The 18485-nt window shown below is 48.2% G+C and overlaps 9 non-coding genes across 9 annotated transcripts; all 9 read right to left on the reverse strand.

Annotated features, from left to right (window-relative positions):
* Window positions 1–732: 732 nt before the first annotated feature.
* LOC140390709 (U1 spliceosomal RNA) lies at window positions 733–896 on the reverse strand. Its single transcript, XR_011934766.1, has one exon. It is a non-coding gene; the product is annotated as a U1 spliceosomal RNA (small nuclear RNA).
* Window positions 897–2873: 1977 nt separating this feature from the next.
* On the reverse strand, window positions 2874–3037 carry LOC140390799 (U1 spliceosomal RNA). The gene has a single exon (XR_011934856.1). It is a non-coding gene; the product is annotated as a U1 spliceosomal RNA (small nuclear RNA).
* A 1965-nt stretch (window positions 3038–5002) lies between these two features.
* On the reverse strand, window positions 5003–5165 carry LOC140390798 (U1 spliceosomal RNA). Its single transcript, XR_011934855.1, has one exon. It is a non-coding gene; the product is annotated as a U1 spliceosomal RNA (small nuclear RNA).
* A 1976-nt stretch (window positions 5166–7141) lies between these two features.
* On the reverse strand, window positions 7142–7305 carry LOC140390735 (U1 spliceosomal RNA). The gene has a single exon (XR_011934793.1). It is a non-coding gene; the product is annotated as a U1 spliceosomal RNA (small nuclear RNA).
* Window positions 7306–9283: 1978 nt separating this feature from the next.
* Window positions 9284–9447, reverse strand: LOC140390792 (U1 spliceosomal RNA). The gene has a single exon (XR_011934849.1). It is a non-coding gene; the product is annotated as a U1 spliceosomal RNA (small nuclear RNA).
* Window positions 9448–11425: 1978 nt separating this feature from the next.
* Window positions 11426–11589, reverse strand: LOC140390777 (U1 spliceosomal RNA). Its single transcript, XR_011934834.1, has one exon. It is a non-coding gene; the product is annotated as a U1 spliceosomal RNA (small nuclear RNA).
* A 1977-nt stretch (window positions 11590–13566) lies between these two features.
* Window positions 13567–13730, reverse strand: LOC140390820 (U1 spliceosomal RNA). The gene has a single exon (XR_011934877.1). It is a non-coding gene; the product is annotated as a U1 spliceosomal RNA (small nuclear RNA).
* Window positions 13731–15708: 1978 nt separating this feature from the next.
* Window positions 15709–15872, reverse strand: LOC140390825 (U1 spliceosomal RNA). Its single transcript, XR_011934882.1, has one exon. It is a non-coding gene; the product is annotated as a U1 spliceosomal RNA (small nuclear RNA).
* Window positions 15873–17850: 1978 nt separating this feature from the next.
* LOC140390821 (U1 spliceosomal RNA) lies at window positions 17851–18014 on the reverse strand. Its single transcript, XR_011934878.1, has one exon. It is a non-coding gene; the product is annotated as a U1 spliceosomal RNA (small nuclear RNA).
* Between the last annotated feature and the right edge of the window lie 471 nt (window positions 18015–18485).

Consider the following 18485-nt stretch of genomic DNA (forward strand, 5'->3'; position numbering starts at 1 on the left):
GGGATAGAAAGAAATTGATGAGGAGGATTTGAGAGTCACAAAGATGTTGATTGTAATAATAACAATGATTATCGTCACAAGTAGGCTTACATTAACACTGAAATGAAGTTACTGTGAAAAACAACTAGTCACCACAATCCGGCACCTGTTCGGGTACAGAGCGGGAGAATTGAGAATGTCCAAATTACCTATCAGCATGCCTTTGGGGACTTGTGGGAGCAACCGGAGGAATTACACGCAGACACGTGGAGAATGTGCAGAGTCCACAGAGCCGGGAATGGGACCTGGGATCGTGGAGTTGTGAAGCAATAGCTGGGCAGCACGGTAGCAGAAGTGGATAGCACTTTGGCTTCACAGCGCCAGGGTGCCAGATTCGATTCGCTGCTGGGTCACTGTCTGTGCGGAGTCTACGTGGGTTTCCTCCAGGTGCTGCGGTGCCCTCCCACAGTGCAAAGAAGTGCAGGTTATGTGGACTGGCTATGCTAAACTGCCCTCATTGTCGGAAAAGGGTTAGGAGAGGTTAATGGGTTCAAGGGATAGGATAGAAGTGAGGGCTGAAGTGGGTCGGTGCACACTGGATGGGCTGAACGGCCTCGTTCTGCACTGTATGTTCTATGCTCGCCACTGTGTTACCATGCTACCCTGTTGTTGGCTCCGGGAAAGGTTTTTAGGGCGATGCTTCCAACATGTTGCTCGATCAGAAAAGGATCAATCTATTTTTGTTTCGTAAATCAGGGGAGAGCGCGAACGCAGTCCCCCACTACCACAAATTTTGCAGTCAAGTATCCCGCATTTGGGGACATCGCAGGCGTCAGCACACCCGAAGTGCAATGGGCTAGCCTCGCCCTGGGCAAACCACCTTTTTGATCATGGTTTCACCCCTGCCAGGTAAGTATGCTTAAAAACAGTACACCCTCCCAGTCCACACCACACATCACATCTTTCACTCACACTTACTGCATTTACACGGCCAAACTGTCCCTTTACTTAAAATTATCTCTACCGAATTAGACTCGTTCTGTTGTATGATTTTGACAAATTGTCGAATATACCTCTCTAGTAAGAAACACATTGCCTAAAACGTCCGCTATGCTATTTGCATATTGGCCTTAAAAGGAAGTGAACCGCCCCTTATCTACCTGTCAGTCAAACGATGGACCGTTTTCCGGAATGAAAACTTTCTCTCTCAAAACTTTGTCTGTCCATCTTTGTTCAGCAAGGAAACAATTAACTTTTCTGACACGGAAATAGAAAGATTGATGAGGAAGTTTTTGGAGTCACGAAGATATTGGTTGTTGTCTCTCGAAGAGGTTTTTAGCGTCATGAGCAGGTTATTGAGAGGCATGTTTGGAGGTTTATTTGGGGTGGGGTCAGGTTAATCTTCATGGGGACACAATACCCCCCGCTCTCCACCCCCACGCATGCACCCCATCCCACATGCATCACCACACACTCACCGAAACACACACACACACTATATTGTTTTAAAATAAATTTAGAGTACCCAATTCATTTTATTTTCCAATTTATTGGCAATTTGATGTGGCCAATCCACCTAGCCTGTACATCTTTGGGTTGTGAGGGTGAGACCCACGCAAACACTGAGGAAAATGTGCAAACTCCTCATGGACAATGACCCGGGGCCTGGATCGAACTCTAGTCTTCGACGCCGTGAGGGAACAGTGCCAAGCACTGCACCACCATGCCGCCCCGAAACAGACACACTACCCCGACCCTCCTACACCCATCTTTTTTCTTTTGAATTTAGAGCACCCAATCATTTTGTTATATTTTTAAATTCAGGGGCAATTTAGCATGGCCAATCCAACTAACCTGCACATCTTTGGGTTGTGGGGGTGAAACCCACGCAGACACGGCGAGAATGTGCAAATTCCACACCGACAGTGACCCTGGGCCAGGATTCAAACCCGGGTCCTCAGCGCCGTTGTCCCAGTGCTAACCACGGCACCATGTGCCACTTTCGCACACACCCATCTGACACGCACAGACCCAGCACACCAGCCCTCCACGAAAAACACACACACACTCATTCTTGATACTCACAATCACCCAACGCACACACACACCTCTGGCACACACACACCCGACACAGAGTTAACATTTCTGCAACAGGGATTGAAAGAAATTGATGAGGAGGATTTGAGAGTCACAAAGATGTTGATTGTAATAATAACAATGATTATCGTCACAAGTAGGCTTACATTAACACTGAAATGAAGTTACTGTGAAAAACAACTAGTCACCACAATCCGGCACCTGTTCGGGTACAGAGCGGGAGAATTGAGAATATCCAAATTACCTATCAGCATGCCTTTGGAGACTTGTGGGAGCAACCGGGGCACCCGGAGGAATTACACGCAGACACGTGGAGAATGTGCAGAGTCCACAGAGCCGGGAATGGGACCTGGGATCGTGGAGTTGTGAAGCAATAGCTGGGCAGCACGGTAGCAGAAGTGGATAGCACTTTGGCTTCACAGCGCCAGGGTGCCAGATTCGATTCGCTGCTGGGTCACTGTCTGTGCGGAGTCTACGTGGGTTTCCTCCAGGTGCTGCGGTGCCCTCCCACAGTGCAAAGAAGTGCAGGTTATGTGGACTGGCTATGCTAAACTGCCCTCATTGTCGAAAAAGGTTTAGGAGAGGTTAATGGGTTAAAGGGATAGGATAGAAGTGAGGGCTGAAGTGGGTCGGTGCACACTGGATGGGCTGAACGGCCTCGTTCTGCATTGTATGTTCTATGCTCGCCACTGTGTTACCATGCTACCCTGTTGTTGGCTCCGGGAAAGGTTTTTAGGGCGATGCTTCCAACATGTTGCTCGATCAGAAAAGGATCAATCTATTTTCGTTTCGTAAATCAGGGGAGAGCGCGAACGCAGTCCGCCACTACCACAAATTTTGCAGTCGAGTATCCCGCATTTGGGGACATCGCAGGCATCAGCACACCCGAAGTGCAATGGGCTAGCCTCGCCCTGGGCAAACCACCTTTTTGATCATGGTTTCACCCCTGCCAGGTAAGTATGCTTAAAAGCAGTACACCCTCCCAGTCCACACCACACATCACATCTTTCACTCACACTTACTGCATTTACACGGCCAAACTGTCCCTTTACTTACAATTATCTCTACCGAATTAGACTAGTTCTGTTGTATGATTTTGACAAATTGTCGAATATACCTCTCTCATAAGAAACACATTGCCTAAAACGTCCGCTATGCTATTTGCATATTGGCCTTAAAAGGAAGTGAACCGCCCCTTATCTACCTGTCAGTCAAACGATGGACCGTTTAACGGAATGAAAACATTCTCTCTCAAAATTTTGTCTGTCCATCTTTGTTCAGCAAGGAAACAATTAACTTTCCTGACACGGAAATAGAAAGATTGATGAGCAAGTTTTTGGAGTCACGAAGATATTGGTTGTTGTCTCTCGAAGAGGTTTTTAGCGTCATGAGCAGGTTTTTGAGAGGCATGTTTGGAGGTTTGTTTGGGGGTTGGGTCAGGTTAATCTTCATGGGGACACAATACCCCCCGCTCCCCACCCCCACCCCCACGCACGCACCCCATCCCACATGCATCACCACACACTCACCGAAACACACACACACTATATTGTTTTAAAATAACTTTAGAGCACCCAATTCATTTTATTTTCCAATTTATTGGCAATTTGATGTGGCCAATCCACCTAGCCTGTACATCTTTGGGTTGTGAGGGTGAGACCCACGCAAACACTGAGGAAAATGTGCAAACTCCTCATGGACAATGACCCGGGGCCTGGATCGATCTCTAGCCTTCGACGCCGTGAGGGAACAGTGCTAAGCACTGCGCCACCATGCCGCCCCGAAACAGACACACTACCCCGACCCTCCTACACCCATCTTTTTTCTTTAGAATTTAGAGCACCCAATCATTTTGTTATATTTTTAAATTCAGGGGCAATTTAGCATGGCCAATCCACCTAACCTGCACATCTTTGGGTTGTGGGGGTGAAACCCACGCAGACACGGCGAGAATGTGCAAATTCCACACCTACAGTTACCCTGGGCCAGGATTCACACCCGGGTCCTCAGCGCCGTTGTCCCAGTGCTAACCACGGCACCATGTGCCACTTTCGCACACACCCATCTGACACGCACAGACCCAGCACACCAGCCCCCCACGAAAAACACACACACACTCATTCTTGATACTCACAATCACCCAACGCACACACACACCTCTGGCACACACACATCCGACACAGAGTTAACATTTCTGCAACGGGGTAGAAAGAAATTGATGAGGAGGATTTGAGAGTCACAAAGATGTTGATTGCAATAATAACAATGATTATCGTCACAAGTAGGCTTACATTAACACTGAAATGAAGTTACTGTGAAAAACAACTAGTCACCACAATCCGGCACCTGTTCGGGTACAGAGCGGGAGAATTGAGAATGTCCAAATTACCTATCAGCATGCCTTTGGGGACTTGTTGGAGCAACCGGAGGAAAGCCACGCAGACACCTGGAGAATGTGCAGAGTCCACAGAGCCGGCAATGGGACCTGGGATCGTCGATCTGTGAAGCAGCAGCAGGGCAGCACGGTAGCAGAAGTGGATAGCACCGTGGCTTCACAGCACCAGGGTGCCAAATTCGACTCGCCGCTGGGACACTGTCTGTGCGGAGTCTGCGTGGGTTTCCTCCAGGTGCTGCTGTGTACTCCCACAGTGCAAAGAAGTGCAGGTTATGTGGACTGGCTACGCTAAACTGCCCTCATTTTCGAAAAATGTTTAGGAGAGGTTAATGGGATAGGATCGAAGTGAGGGCTGAAATGGGTCGGTGCAGACTGGATGGGCTGAACGGCCTCATTCTGCACTGTATGTTCTATGCTAACCACTGCGTGACCATGCTACCCTGTTGTTGGCACCGGGAGAGGTTTTTAGGGTGATGCTTCCAACATGTTGCTCGATCAGAAAAGGATCAATCTATTTTTGTCTCGTCGATCAGTGGAGAGCGCGAACGCAGTTCCCCACTACCACAAATTTTGCAGTCGAGTATCCCGCATTTGGGGACATCGCAGGCGTCAGCACACCCGAAGTGCAATGGGCTAGCCTCGCCCTGGGCAAACCACCTTTTTGATCATGGTTTCACCCCTGCCAGGTAAGTATGCTTATAAACAGTACACCTTCCCAGTCCACACCACACATCACATCTTTCACTCACACTTACTGCATTTACACGGCCAAACTGTCCCTTTACCTACAATTATCTCTACCGAATTAGACTCGTTCTGTTGTATGATTTTGACAAATTGTCGAATATACCTCTCTAGTAAGAAACACATTGCCTAAAACGTCCGCTATGCTATTTGCATATTGGCCTTAAAAGGAAGTGAACCGCCCCTTATCTACCTGCCAGTCAAACGATGGACCGTTTTCCGGAATGAAAACTTTCTCTCTCAAAACTTTGTCTGTCCATCTTTGTTCAGCAAGGAAACAATTAACTTTTCTGACACGGAAATAGAAAGATTGATGAGGAAGTTTTTGGAGTCACGAAGATATTGGTTGTTGTCTCTCGAAGAGGTTTTTAGCGTCATGAGCAGGTTATTGAGAGGCATGTTTGGAGGTTTATTTGGGGGTTGGGTCAGGTTAATCTTCATGGGGACACAATACCCCCCGCTCCCCACCCCCACGCATGCACCCCATCCCACATGCATCACCACACACTCACCGAAACACACACACACTATATTGTTTTAAAATAAATTTAGAGTACCCAATTCATTTTATTTTCCAATTTATTGGCAATTTGATGTGGCCAATCCACCTAGCCTGTACATCTTTGGGTTGTGAGGGTGAGACCCACGCAAACACTGAGGAAAATGTGCAAACTCATCATGGACAATGACCCGGGGCCTGGATCGAACTCTAGTCTTCGACGCCGTGAGGGAACAGTGCCAAGCACTGCACCACCATGCCGCCCCGAAACAGACACACTACCCCAACCCTCCTACACCCATCTTTTTTCTTTTGAATTTAGAGCACCCAATCATTTTGTTATATTTTAAAATTCAGGGGCAATTTAGCATGGCCAATCCAACTAACCTGCACATCTTTGGGTTGTGGGGGTGAAACCCACGCAGACACGGCGAGAATGTGCAAATTCCACACCGACAGTGACCCTGGGCCAGGATTCAAACCCGGGTCCTCAGCGCCGTTGTCCCAGTGCTAACCACGGCACCATGTGCCACTTTCGCACACACCCATCTGACACGCACAGACCCAGCACACCAGCCCTCCACGAAAAACACACACACACTCATTCTTGATACTCACAATCACCCAACGCACACACACACCTCTGGCACACACACACCCGACACAGAGTTAACATTTCTGCAACGGGGATAGAAAGAAATTGATGAGGAGGATTTGAGAGTCACAAAGATGTTGATTGTAATAATAACAATGATTATCGTCACAAGTAGGCTTACATTAACACTGAAATGAAGTTACTGTGAAAAACAACTAGTCACCACAATCCGGCACCTGTTCGGGTACAGAGCGGGAGAATTGAGAATGTCCAAATTACCTATCAGCATGCCTTTGGGGACTTGTGGGAGCAACCGGGGCACCCGGAGGAATTACACGCAGACACGTGGAGAATGTGCAGAGTCCACAGAGCCGGGAATGGGACCTGGGATCGTGGAGTTGTGAAGCAATAGCTGGGCAGCACGGTAGCAGAAGTGGATAGCACTTTGGCTTCACAGCGCCAGGGTGCCAGATTCGATTCGCTGCTGGGTCACTGTCTGTGCGGAGTCTACGTGGGTTTCCTCCAGGTGCTGCGGTGCCCTCCCACAGTGCAAAGAAGTGCAGGTTATGTGGACTGGCTATGCTAAACTGCCCTCATTGTCGAAAAAGGTTTAGGAGAGGTTAATGGGTTAAAGGGATAGGATAGAAGTGAGGGCTGAAGTGGGTCGGTGCACACTGGATGGGCTGAACGGCCTCGTTCTGCACTGTATGTTCCATGCTCGCCACTGTGTTACCATGCTACCCTGTTGTTGGCTCCGGAAAAGGTTTTTAGGGCGATGCTTCCAACATGTTGCTCGATCAGAAAAGGATCAATCTATTTTTGTTTCGTAAATCAGGGGAGAGCGCGAACGCAGTCCCCCACTACCACAAATTTTGCAGTCGAGTATCCCGCATTTGGGGACATCGCAGGCGTCAGCACACCCGAACTGCAATGGGCTAGCCTCGCCCTGGGCAAACCACCTTTTTGATCATGGTTTCACCCCTGCCAGGTAAGTATGCTTAAAAACAGTACACCCTCCCAGTCCACACCACACATCACATCTTTCACTCACACTTACTGCATTTACACGGCCAAACTGTCCCTTTACCTACAATTATCTCTACCGAATTAGACTCGTTCTGTTGTATGATTTTGACAAATTGTCGAATATACCTCTCTAGTAAGAAACACATTGCCTAAAACGTTCGCTATGCTATTTGCATATTGGCCTTAAAAGGAAGTGAACCGCCCCTTATCTACCTGTCAGTCAAACGATGGACCGTTTTCCGGAATGAAAACTTTCTCTCTCAAAACTTTGTCTGTCCATCTTTGTTCAGCAAGGAAACAATTAACTTTTCTGACACGGAAATAGAAAGATTGATGAGGAAGTTTTTGGAGTCACGAAGATATTGGTTGTTGTCTCTCGAAGAGGTTTTTAGCGTCATGAGCAGGTTATTGAGAGGCATGTTTGGAGGTTTATTTGGGGGTTGGGTCAGGTTAATCTTCATGGGGACACAATACCCCCCGCTCCCCACCCCCACGCATGCACCCCATCCCACATGCATCACCACACACTCACCGAAACACACACACACACTATATTGTTTTAAAATAAATTTAGAGTACCCAATTCATTTTATTTTCCAATTTATTGGCAATTTGATGTGGCCAATCCACCTAGCCTGTACATCTTTGGGTTGTGAGGGTGAGACCCACGCAAACACTGAGGAAAATGTGCAAACTCCTCATGGACAATGACCCGGTGCCTGGATCGAACTCTAGTCTTCGACGCCGTGAGGGAACAGTGCCAAGCACTGCACCACCATGCCGCCCCTAAACAGACACACTACCCCGAGCCTCCTACACCCATATTTTTTCTTTTGAATTTAGAGCACCCAATCATTTTGTTATATTTTTTAATTCAGGGGCAATTTAGCATGGCCAATCCAACTAACCTGCACATCTTTGGGTTGTGGGGGTGAAACCCACGCAGACACGGCGAGAATGTGCAAATTCCACACCGACAGTGACCCTGGGCCAGGATTCAAACCCGGGTCCTCAGCGCCGTTGTCCCAGTGCTAACCACGGCACCATGTGCCACTTTCGCACACACCCATCTGACACGCACAGACCCAGCACACCAGCCCTCCACGAAAAACACACACACACTCATTCTTGATACTCACAATCACCCAACGCACACACACACCTCTGGCACACACACACCCGACACAGAGTTAACATTTCTGCAACGGGGATAGAAAGAAATTGATGAGGAGGATTTGAGAGTCACAAAGATGTTGATTGTAATAATAACAATGATTATCGTCACAAGTAGGCTTACATTAACACTGAAATGAAGTTACTGTGAAAAACAACTAGTCACCACAATCCGGCACCTGTTCGGGTACAGAGCGGGAGAATTGAGAATGTCCAAATTACCTATCAGCATGCCTTTGGGGACTTGTGGGAGCAACCGGGGCACCCGGAGGAATTACACGCAGACACGTGGAGATTGTGCAGAGTCCACAGAGCCGGGAATGGGACCTGGGATCGTGGAGTTGTGAAGCAATAGCTGGGCAGCACGGTAGCAGAAGTGGATAGCACTTTGGCTTCACAGCGCCAGGGTGCCAGATTCGATTCGCTGCTGGGTCACTGTCTGTGCGGAGTCTACGTGGTTTTCCTCCAGGTGCTGCGGTGCCCTCCCACAGTGCAAAGAAGTGCAGGTTATGTGGACTGGCTATGCTAAACTGCCCTCATTGTCGAAAAAGGGTTAGGAGAGGTTAATGGGTTAAAGGGATAGGATAGAAGTGAGGGCTGAAGTGGGTCGGTGCACACTGGATGGGCTGAACGGCCTCGTTCTGCACTGTATGTTCTATGCTCGCCACTGTGTCACCATGCTACCCTGTTGTTGGCTCCGGGAAAGGTTTTTAGGGCGATGCTTCCAACATGTTGCTCGATCAGAAAAGGATCAATCTAGTTTTGTTTCGTAAATCAGGGGAGAGCGCGAACGGAGTCCCCCACTACCACAAATTTTGCAGTCGAGTATCCCGCATTTGGGGACATCGCAGGCGTCAGCACACCCGAAGTGCAATGGGCTAGCCTCGCCCAGGGCAAACCACCTTTTTGATCATGGTTTCACCCCTGCCAGGTAAGTATGCTTAAAAACAGTACACCCTCCCAGTCCACACCACACATCACATCTTTCACTCACACTTACTGCATTTACACGGCCAAACTGTCCCTTTACCTACAATTATCTCTACCGAATTAGACTCGTTCTGTTGTATGATTTTGACAAATTGTCGAATATACCTCTCTAGTAAGAAACACATTGCCTAAAACGTCCGCTATGCTATTTGCATATTAGCCTTAAAAGGAAGTGAACCGCCCCTTATCTACCTGTCAGTCAAACGATGGACCGTTTTCCGGAATGAAAACATTCTCTCTCAAAACTTTGTCTGTCCATCTTTGTTCAGCAAGGAAACAATTAACTTTTCTGACACGGAAATAGAAAGATTGATGAGGAAGTTTTTGGAGTCACGAAGATATTGGGTGTTGTCTCTCGAAGAGGTTTTTAGCGTCATGAGCAGGTTATTGAGAGGCATGTTTGGAGGTTTATTTGGGGGTTGGGTCAGGTTAATCTTCATGGGGACACAATACCCCCCGCTCCCCACCCCCACGCATGCACCCCATCCCACATGCATCACCACACACTCACCGAAACACACACACACACTATATTGTTTTAAAATAAATTTAGAGTACCCAATTCATTTTATTTTCCAATTTATTGGCAATTTGATGTGGCCAATCCACCTAGCCTGTACATCTTTGGGTTGTGAGGGTGAGACCCACGCAAACACTGAGGAAAATGTGCAAACTCATCATGGACAATGACCCGGGGCCTGGATCGAACTCTAGTCTTCGACGCCGTGAGGGAACAGTGCCAAGCACTGCGCCACCATGCCGCCCCGAAACAGACACACTACCCTGACCCTCCTACACCCATCTTTTTTCTTTGGAATTTAGAGCACCCAATCATTTTGTTATATTTTTAAATTCAGGGGCAATTTAGCATGGCCAATTCACCTAACCTGCACATCTTTGGGTTGTGGGGGTGAAACCCACGCAGACACGGCGAGAATGTGCAAATTCCACACCGACAGTGACCCTGGGCCAGGATTCAAACCCGGGTCCTCAGCGCCGTTGTCCCAGTGCTAACCACGGCACCATGTGCCACTTTCGCACACACCCATCTGACACGCACAGACCCAGCACACCAGCCCTCCACGAAAAACACACACACACTCATTCTTGATACTCACAATCACCCAACGCACACACACACCTCTGGCACACACACACCCGACACAGAGTTAACATTTCTGCAACGGGGATAGAAAGAAATTGATGAGGAGGATTTGAGAGTCACAAAGATGTTGATTGTAATAATAACAATGATTATCGTCACAAGTAGGCTTACATTAACACTGAAATGAAGTTACTGTGAAAAACAACTAGTCACCACAATCCGGCACCTGTTCGGGTACAGAGCGGGAGAATTGAGAATGTCCAAATTACCTATCAGCATGCCTTTGGGGACTTGTGGGAGCAACCGGGGCACCCGGAGGAATTACACGCAGACACGTGGAGATTGTGCAGAGTCCACAGAGCCGGGAATGGGAGCTGGGATCGTGGAGTTGTGAAGCAATAGCTGGGCAGCACGGTAGCAGAAGTGGATAGCACTTTGGCTTCACAGCGCCAGGGTGCCAGATTCGATTCGCTGCTGGGTCACTGTCTGTGCGGAGTCTACGTGGGTTTCCTCCAGGTGCTGCGGTGCCCTCCCACAGTGCAAAGAAGTGCAGGTTATGTGGACTGGCTATGCTAAACTGCCCTCATTGTCGAAAAAGGGTTAGGAGAGGTTAATGGGTTAAAGGGATAGGATAGAAGTGAGGGCTGAAATGGGTCGGTGCACACTGGATGGGCTGAACGGCCTCGTTCTGCACTGTATGTTCTATGCTCGCCACTGTGTTACCATGCTACCCTGTTGTTGGCTCCGGGAAAGGTTTTTAGGGAGATGCTTCCAACATGTTGCTCGATCAGAAAAGGATCAATCTATTTTTGTTTCGTAAATCAGGGGAGAGCGCGAACGCAGTCCCCCACTACCACAAATTTTACAGTCGAGTATCCCGCATTTGGGGACATCGCAGGCGTCAGCACACCCGAAGTGCAATGGGCTAGCCTCGCCCTGGGCAAACCACCTTTTTGATCATCGTTTCACCCCTGCCAGGTAAGTATGCTTATAAACAGTACACCCTCCCAGTCCACACCACACATCACATCTTTCACTCACACTTACTGCATTTACACGGCCAAACTGTCCCTTTACTTACAATTATCTCTACCGAATTAGACTCGTTCTGTTGTATGATTTTGACAAATTGTCGAATATACCTCTCTAGTAAGAAACACATTGCCTAAAACGTCCGCTATGCTATTTGCATATTGGCCTTAAAAGGAAGTGAACCGCCCCTCATCTACCTGTCAGTCAAACGATGGACCGTTTTCCGGAATGAAAACTTTCTCTCTCAAAACTTTGTCTGTCCATCTTTGTTCAGCAAGGAAACAATTAACTTTTCTGACACGGAAATAGAAAGATTGATGAGGAAGTTTTTGGAGTCACGAAGATATTGGTTGTTGTCTCTCGAAGAGGTTTTTAGCGTCATGAGCAGGTTATTGAGAGGCATGTTTGGAGGTTTATTTGGGGGTTGGGTCAGGTTAATCTTCATGGGGACACAATACCCCCCGCTCCCCACCCCCACGCATGCACCCCATCCCACATGCATCACCACACACTCACCGAAACACACACACACACTATATTGTTTTAAAATAAATTTAGAGTACCCAATTCATTTTATTTTCCAATTTATTGGCAATTTGATGTGGCCAATCCAACTACCCTGTACATCTTTGGGTTGTGAGGGTGAGACCCACGCAAACACTGAGGAAAATGTGCAAACTCCTCATGGACAATGACCCGGTGCCTGGATCGAACTCTAGTCTTCGACGCCGTGAGGGAACAGTGCCAAGCACTGCACCACCATGCCGCCCCGAAACAGACACACTACCCCGACCCTCCTACACCCATCTTTTTTCTTTTGAATTTAGAGCACCCAATCATTTTGTTATATTTTAAAATTCAGGGGCAATTTAGCATGGCCAATCCAACTAACCTGCACATCTTTGGGTTGTGGGGGTGAAACCCACGCAGACACGGCGAGAATGTGCAAATTCCACACCGACAGTGACCCTGGGCCAGGATTCAAACCCGGGTCCTCAGCGCCGTTGTCCCAGTGCTAACCACGGCACCATGTGCCACTTTCGCACACACCCATCTGACACGCACAGACCCAGCACACCAGCCCTCCACGAAAAACACACACACACTCATTCTTGATACTCACAATCACCCAACGCACACACACACCTCTGGCACACACACACCCGACACAGAGTTAACATTTCTGCAACGGGGATAGAAAGAAATTGATGAGGAGGATTTGAGAGTCACAAAGATGTTGATTGTAATAATAACAATGATTATCGTCACAAGTAGGCTTACATTAACACTGAAATGAAGTTACTGTGAAAAACAACTAGTCACCACAATCCGGCACCTGTTCGGGTACAGAGCGGGAGAATTGAGAATGTCCAAATTACCTATCAGCATGCCTTTGGGGACTTGTGGGAGCAACCGGGGCACCCGGAGGAATTACACGCAGACACGTGGAGAATGTGCAGAGTCCACAGAGCCGGGAATGGGACCTGGGATCGTGGAGTTGTGAAGCAATAGCTGGGCAGCACGGTAGCAGAAGTGGATAGCACTTTGGCTTCACAGCGCCAGGGTGCCAGATTCGATTCGCTGCTGGGTCACTGTCTGTGCGGAGTCTACGTGGGTTTCCTCCAGGTGCTGCGGTGCCCTCCCACAGTGCAAAGAAGTGCAGGTTATGTGGACTGGCTATGCTAAACTGCCCTCATTGTCGAAAAAGGGTTAGGAGAGGTTAATGGGTTAAAGGGATAGGATAGAAGTGAGGGCTGAAGTGGGTCGGTGCACACTGGATGGGCTGAACGGCCTCGTTCTGCACTGTATGTTCTAAGCTCGCCACTGTGTTACCATGCTACCCTGTTGTTGGCTCCGGGAAAGGTTTTAGGGCGATGCTTCCAACATGTTGCTCGATCAGAAAATGATCAATCTATTTTTGTTTCGTAAATCAGGGGAGAGCGCGAACGCAGTCCCCCACTACCACAAATTTTGCAGTCGAGTATCCAGCATTTCGGGACATCGCAGGCGTCAGCACACCCGAAGTGCAATGGGCTAGTCTCGCCCTGGGCAAACCACCTTTTTGATCATGGTTTCACCCCTGCCAGGTAAGTATGCTTAAAAACAGTACACCCTCCCAGTCCACACCACACATCACATCTTTCACTCACACTTACTGCATTTACACGGCCAAACTGTCCCTTTACCTACAATTATCTCTACCGAATTAGACTCGTTCTGTTGTATGATTTTGACAAATTGTCGAATATACCTCTCTAGTAAGAAACACATTGCCTAAAACGTCCGCTATGCTATTTGCATATTGGCCTTAAAAGGAAGTGAACCGCCCCTTATCTACCTGTCAGTCAAACGATGGACCGTTTTCCGGAATGAAAACTTTCTCTCTCAAAACTTTGTCTGTCCATCTTTGCTCAGCAAGGAAACAATTATCTTTTCTGACACGGAAATAGAAAGATTGATGAGGAAGTTTTTGGAGTCACGAAGATATTGGTTGTTGTCTCTCGAAGAGGTTTTTAGCGTCATGAGCAGGTTATTGAGAGGCATGTTTGGAGGTTTATTTGGGGGTTGGGTCAGGTTAATCTTCATGGGGACACAATACCCCCCGCTCCCCACCCCCACGCATGCACCCCATCCCACATGCATCACCACACACTCACCGAAACACACGCACACACTATATTGTTTTAAAATAAATTTAGAGTACCCAATTCATTTTATTTTCCAATTTATTGGCAATTTGATGTGGCCAATCCACCTAGCCTGTACATCTTTGGGTTGTGAGGGTGAGACCCACGCAAACACTGAGGAAAATGTGCAAACTCATCATGGACAATGACCCGGGGCCTGGATCGAACTCTAGTCTTCGACGCCGTGAGGGAACAGTGCCAAGCACTGCACCACCATGCCGCCCCGAAACAGACACACTACCCCGACCCTCCTACACCCATCTTTTTTCTTTTGAATTTAGAGCACCCAATCATTTTGTTATATTTTAAAATTCAGGGGCAATTTAGCATGGCCAATCCAACTAACCTGCACATCTTTGGGTTGTGGGGGTGAAACCCACGCAGACACGGCGAGAATGTGCAAATTCCACACCGACAGTGACCCTGGGCCAGGATTCAAACCCGGGTCCTCAGCGCCGTTGTCCCAGTGCTAACCACGGCACCATGTGCCACTTTCGCACACACCCATCTGACACGCACAGACCCAGCACACCAGCCCTCCACGAAAAACACACACACACTCATTCTTGATACTCACAATCACCCAACGCACACACACACCTCTGGCACACACACACCCGACACAGAGTTAACATTTCTGCAACGGGGATAGAAAGAAATTGATGAGGAGGATTTGAGAGTCACAAAGATGTTGATTGTAATAATAACAATGATTATCGTCACAAGTAGGCTTACATTAACACTGAAATGAAGTTACTGTGAAAAACAACTAGTCACCACAATCCGGCACCTGTTCGGGTACGGAGCGGGAGAATTGAGAATGTCCAAATTACCTATCAGCATGCCTTTGGGGACTTGTGGGAGCAACCGGGGCACCCGGAGGAATTACACGCAGACACGTGGAGAATGTGCAGAGTCCACAGAGCCGGGAATGGGACCTGGGATCGTGGAGTTGTGAAGCAATAGCTGGGCAGCACGGTAGCAGAAGTGGATAGCACTTTGGCTTCACAGCGCCAGGGTGCCAGATTCGATTCGCTGCTGGGTCACTGTCTGTGCGGAGTCTACGTGGGTTTCCTCCAGGTGCTGCGGTGCCCTCCCACAGTGCAAAGAAGTGCAGGTTATGTGGACTGGCTATGCTAAACTGCCCTCATTGTCGAAAAAGGGTTAGGAGAGGTTAATGGGTTAAAGGGATAGGATAGAAGTGAGGGCTGAAGTGGGTCGGTGCACACTGGATGGGCTGAACGGCCTCGTTCTGCACTGTATGTTCTATGCTCGCCACTGTGTTACCATGCTACCCTGTTGTTGGCTCCGGGAAAGGTTTTTCGGGCGATGCTTCCAACATGTTGCTCGATCAGAAAATGATCAATCTATTTTTGTTTCGTAAATCAGGGGAGAGCGCGAACGCAGTCCCCCACTACCACAAATTTTGCAGTCGAGTACCCAGCATTTCGGGACATCGCAGGCGTCAGCACACCCGAAGTGCAATGGGCTAGTCTCGCCCTGGGCAAACCACCTTTTTGATCATGGTTTCACCCCTGCCAGGTAAGTATGCTTAAAAACAGTACACCCTCCCAGTCCACACCACACATCACATCTTTCACTCACACTTACTGCATTTACACGGCCAAACTGTCCCTTTACCTACAATTATCTCTACCGAATTAGACTCGTTCTGTTGTATGATTTTGACAAATTGTCGAATATACCTCTCTAGTAAGAAACACATTGCCTAAAACGTCCGCTATGCTATTTGCATATTGGCCTTAAAAGGAAGTGAACCGCCCCTTATCTACCTGTCAGTCAAACGATGGACCGTTTTCCGGAATGAAAACTTTCTCTCTCAAAACTTTGTCTGTCCATCTTTGCTCAGCAAGGAAACAATTATCTTTTCTGACACGGAAATAGAAAGATTGATGAGGAAGTTTTTGGAGTCACGAAGATATTGGTTGTTGTCTCTCGAAGAGGTTTTTAGCGTCATGAGCAGGTTATTGAGAGGCATGTTTGGAGGTTTATTTGGGGGTTGGGTCAGGTTAATCTTCATGGGGACACAATACCCCCCGCTCCCCACCCCCACGCATGCACCCCATCCCACATGCATCACCACACACTCACCGAAACACACACACACACTATATTGTTTTAAAATAAATTTAGAGTACCCAATTCATTTTATTTTCCAATTTATTGGCAATTTGATGTGGCCAATCCACCTAGCCTGTACATCTTTGGGTTGTGAGGGTGAGACCCACGCAAACACTGAGGAAAATGTGCAAACTCATCATGGACAATGACCCGGGGCCTGGATCGAACTCTAGTCTTCGACGCCGTGAGGGAACAGTGCCAAGCACTGCACCACCATGCCGCCCCGAAACAGACACACTACCCCGACCCTCCTACACCCATCTTTTTTCTTTTGAATTTAGAGCACCCAATCATTTTGTTATATTTTAAAATTCAGGGGCAATTTAGCATGGCCAATCCAACTAACCTGCACATCTTTGGGTTGTGGGGGTGAAACCCACGCAGACACGGCGAGAATGTGCAAATTCCACACCGACAGTGACCCTGGGCCAGGATTCAAACCCGGGTCCTCAGCGCCGTTGTCCCAGTGCTAACCACGGCACCATGTGCCACTTTCGCACACACCCATCTGACACGCACAGACCCAGCACACCAGCCCTCCACGAAAAACACACACACACTCATTCTTGATACTCACAATCACCCAACGCACACACACACCTCTGGCACACACACACCCGACACAGAGTTAACATTTCTGCAACGGGGATAGAAAGAAATTGATGAGGAGGATTTGAGAGTCACAAAGATGTTGATTGTAATAATAACAATGATTATCGTCACAAGTAGGCTTACATTAACACTGAAATGAAGTTACTGTGAAAAACAACTAGTCACCACAATCCGGCACCTGTTCGGGTACGGAGCGGGAGAATTGAGAATGTCCAAATTACCTATCAGCATGCCTTTGGGGACTTGTGGGAGCAACCGGGGCACCCGGAGGAATTACACGCAGACACGTGGAGAATGTGCAGAGTCCACAGAGACGGGAATGGGACCTGGGATCGTGGAGTTGTGAAGCAATAGCTGGGCAGCACGGTAGCAGAAGTGGATAGCACTTTGGCTTCACAGCGCCAGGGTGCCAGATTCGATTCGCTGCTGGGTCACTGTCTGTGCGGAGTCTACGTGGGTTTCCTCCAGGTGCTGCGGTGCCCTCCCACAGTGCAAAGAAGTGCAGGTTATGTGGACTGGCTATGCTAAACTGCCCTCATTGTCGAAAAAGGGTTAGGAGAGGTTAATGGGTTAAAGGGATAGGATAGAAGTGAGGGCTGAAGTGGGTCGGTGCACACTGGATGGGCTGAACGGCCTCGTTCTGCACTGTATGTTCTATGCTCGCCACTGTGTTACCATGCTACCCTGTTGTTGGCTCCGGGAAAGGTTTTTAGGGCGATGCTTCCAACATGTTGCTCGATCAGAAAATGATCAATCTATTTTTGTTTCGTAAATCAGGGGAGAGCGCGAACGCAGTCCCCCACTACCACAAATTTTGCAGTCGAGTATCCAGCATTTCGGGACATCGCAGGCGTCAGCACACCCGAAGTGCAATGGGCTAGTCTCGCCCTGGGCAAACCACCTTTTTGATCATGGTTTCACCCCTGCCAGGTAAGTATGCTTAAAAACAGTACACCCTCCCAGTCCACACCACACATCACATCTTTCACTCACACTTACTGCATTTACACGGCCAAACTGTCCCTTTACCTACAATTATCTCTACCGAATTAGACTCGTTCTGTTGTATGATTTTGACAAATTGTCGAATATACCTCTCTAGTAAGAAACACATTGCCTAAAACGTCCGCTATGCTATTTGCATATTGGCCTTAAAAGGAAGTGAACCGCCCCTTATCTACCTGTCAGTCAAACGATGGACCGTTTTCCGGAATGAAAACTTTCTCTCTCAAAACTTTGTCTGTCCATCTTTGCTCAGCAAGGAAACAATTAACTTTTCTGACACGGAAATAGAAAGATTGATGAGGAAGTTTTTGGAGTCACGAAGATATTGGTTGTTGTCTCTCGAAGAGGTTTTTAGCGTCATGAGCAGGTTATTGAGAGGCATGTTTGGAGGTTTATTTGGGGGT

Source organism: Scyliorhinus torazame, chromosome 14 (assembly GCF_047496885.1).
Source record: "Scyliorhinus torazame isolate Kashiwa2021f chromosome 14, sScyTor2.1, whole genome shotgun sequence".
Taxonomy (NCBI): domain Eukaryota; kingdom Metazoa; phylum Chordata; class Chondrichthyes; order Carcharhiniformes; family Scyliorhinidae; genus Scyliorhinus; species Scyliorhinus torazame.